The sequence below is a fragment of the Triticum urartu genome, chromosome 2A (genome assembly GCF_056163025.1).
Source record: "Triticum urartu cultivar PI428250 chromosome 2A, HENAU_Tu73, whole genome shotgun sequence".
NCBI lineage: Eukaryota > Viridiplantae > Streptophyta > Magnoliopsida > Poales > Poaceae > Triticum > Triticum urartu.
In genome coordinates this window covers 239,011,675-239,015,381 of record NC_141874.1, presented here as the reverse complement: position 1 = coordinate 239,015,381, position 3,707 = coordinate 239,011,675, and positions in this window count along the sequence as shown.

The window sequence follows — 3,707 nt, the reverse complement described above, 5'->3', positions numbered from 1 at the left end:
GTGTTGATGGAGACGGTGCTCCGGAGAATGCACCCGAGCTGAACCGAGTACCCCTTGACTACGTGTTTGGGCGCCGTCGGATGCCCGCCGGAGTTCACTTCAGTAAATTCCTCCCTGACGGTGCCGAGCATGTTCGGGCGCCGGTCCTTCCATTGCCTCTTCGGTTGGCTGCCATCTGTGCGTGCGCCACCATCATCAGTGGTGGCATCCGCGGCGCCATCATCAGTAGTGTCATCCCCGACGCCACTAGGGGTTGTGTAGTCAGGATCGGTGTCTTCCGCGGCATCCTCATAGCAGTGAGGTTCTTCCTCCAACTCCTGGGACAGCTCCCAGAATTGCTTGCTGCCCAAACCGCCGGCCTCATCGTTGTGGGCCATGTTTCGCTCTAAATAGGAAAAAAGTTTGGTCAAAAAGTTGGTTATTTTCAAGGAACAAGATCATGGTCTCATTATTTAGGGTTTGTCGACACCGAGGCATCCTAAAAGCTAAGCTTTTATCATTTAGGGTTTGTCGACGCCGAGGCACCCTAAAAGCCTAAGCGTGCATCATTTAGGTTCTCATCGACACCGAGGCACCCTATAGAAGCCAAGTTAAGTTTTCATCATTTAGGGTTTATCGATGCCGAGGCACCCTAGGTTAGGCCTAATCACTTGGCACTAATCACTTGGCTCTATTGCCACCTATGTTGGGTTTATCATCTAGGGTTTATCGATGCTAAGGAGAATTCTAAGTTGGGCCTAATCACTTGGCTCTATTGCCACCTATGGTTTAATGCAGCAAGAATGGCGGGGCTGTTGATCCTACTTAACTAAGTACTAAGATACCCCGGCCCATGCATTAGTCGCAAGTACCCCATATGTCTGGTTTTTAGCAAAGTAATGCTAAAATTCACGAAAAATTTCAGCATGACCTTTGCTGAAAATAGGACATATGGAGTACCCGAATTTGCCGGAACAGAAGTTAATCGACATTCCGGCAAACTCAAGGGCCTCTCGGGGTACCTGCAAATTCATCACGACACGAATGGCCTCAAGCAGCAGCGGCGTCTCCCAGGACCCCATTTTTTTGCAACAATCAGAGCAGAGAATTCAGCATATTTCTATACAACAGCACTGTAAAGATGAAGAACAGTTCTACAGCAGCCCATTTATATACAACAGCAGTACTATAGTTCAGTACCATATGCCTACATTTCAAAATCCAATCATCTCACAATCAAATAAAATTTCCAGAGGCAGAGCCACTGTACAATACTGTATCAAGGCAACAACCTAATTTCAGTAAGGAAATTAACTGAATTTAAAGAGATAAAGCTTCTTGGCTCTCCACACTCTACTCCACTGGAGGCACCAGAACTAATTTGCAATCAACCCTGAACAATAAGTATATTTCAGACATTTGGAACTAAACTAACCTAACTAATCACAACAAGATGGCATGCTTAGAAATCTGGAACTAAAGTACAATCTGGATTTATAGCACATGCTGCAGCCACTATAGAAGTTATTAACGTAACAATAAAAGCCTTCAAGGGGCAAATAAAGCCACAGTTCAAGTGCTCAAACTCTCAAAGGGACATGTAGGAGCAAACCTTGGAAGCAGCAGGAGCAGCTGCAGCAGGAGCCGATGATGCACTCACCCAGAGGCCTAACCAGGGAACTTGCATAATCAACAAACACATAAAGCAACCATGAATATAATTAAACACATACATAGGGCAGATTAATCTGCCATGCTAAGTGACAGCATACTAAGGTAGAACAGAAAGCACTACAGCCCATTATCTGTTGTTTGGGCACTACCGCGAACACCTTGACAGATATATATCAGAAGTGCATTGAACAAGAAACAGTAGTACTTTTCTACACAGTAATCACGTGTATATCAGAAGGATACTTTTTCATCAGCCTAGAACTAGCACAAATCAACTCAGGTCTCAACCAACATACTAAAATTAGTATTGTCACCATTAAGACCTATGTGGATCATTTCATTTGTGAACACATTTGATTGTCCAAACATAGTACTCCTAGCATATTCTAGTTGTTGCTAACACTACTCCTAACTAATGTTACCATAAGAGCTAAGATAGCAAAAACTACATAAAGCACTGCAGCATTCCATCATGAGTGCACAGCTACAACAGCACAGTTGCTACTAGTTCACAAGGATACCAAATCAGATCAGAGATCGGGCTCACCGTGCACACTTATCCACCTTCCCCTTGCTCCGCTTGTCGACAATGGCCAGGATCAGCTTCTTGTTGTCATCCAGGTACTGCACGGTTCATGAATGACTGATTTATCACCAAAAACCTATCTGTTGTTCCCGAATGACTGATTGTTCCCGAAGAAGAAGGAAGGGGAGGGGCTCACCTGCGAATATGTAGTCGAGGTCGTACACGGCGCCGGGTTGCGCCGGCGAGCTTGCCACCCACCTTGGAGCCGGAACCCTAGGGCTCGGGGCCTGCGCAAGACCACAGCCAGGAGGCGCAGCCGCGCGCGGACGACGAGGTTGGTGAAGGGGGCGCGGGGGTGGCGGCGCGGGGGGGCTGCGGTGGTGGGGGCGCGGGGGCAGCGGGGATGGGCTCGATCCGGGCCTGGATGGGCGGCTTCTTCGCGAGGAAGGAGAGGCAGGGAAGGCAGGGAAGAAGAAGGCGGAGAAGGAGAGGCGGCGGCGTCGCCGACGGCGTGCAGGTGCGGCGGACGGAGGGGCGGAGCAAGGCGGGGCGGCGGCGTACGGTTGGGGCGGAGGGGGCAAAGTTAGGTCGAGTGGGGATCTGGCGAGGGAGGGGAATAGGTGGAGTGGGGGAAGGTTGGCAATGGAGCACCTCCCCCTAGTGCGCCATAAGTACGACGATAGCGATGGCGCACCTCCCCCTAGTTCGCCATTAGAATTTTGTTTTGATTACAGTTCGAGCACTCAGGTAATATTCCCCCTAACCGTATCCCCATCATAACACACACACTAGCCCGATTGGTCAGCACGCAACACACACACTAGGAGGTCCGGGGTTCGATTCCCAGGCTCCCAAATTTTTGTTTTTATGCATTTTTTCTTTGCACGTATCTTTTTATCCATGCATCCAAACATAACATGTCACATATGCTAGATGCTCAGAATTTCATGTAGAAAAATAATATGCAGTTTGTTGCAATGTTAACAACATTTAAATGTTGTTTGATATTTATTTGTGTTTAAATATGTTCAAACTTGTTTAAATCATAACAGTAATATTTTTTATAAAAACAGTAATAACTTGTTTAAATTTGTTTTTTTTGCAATTTTAGTTGCATTCATTTATGACGGTGGAGCGGGCCGGGGAGGGTGCGGGGGAGAGGGTGCGGGGGGTCGGCGGCGGCGGCCGGTGGAGCGGGGGAGAGGGTGAGGGGGGTGCTCGGCGGCGAGGGGGACCGAACCTGGTGAGGTGGGATAGCGATCGAGATGGAGGGGGATCGAGATTGAGTGTCCATGAAATTTAAAAAATATTCATGAGTTCAAAATTAAAGTGCCCATGAAATACAATCGAGAAATGAAGGCTACGATTTAAATACAATCGATCTTAGCTACCTATCTGTTCACAATCTTCTTGCCCTTCTTTTTCGCAAATGGAGTTCTTCTGTGGAACGGGCGTCCTTTAGGTAGGGTGGTCCTGCTTCTTCTTATGGTGTATGCTGCTACTTCATCGTCGTCGTCATGTTCGATCT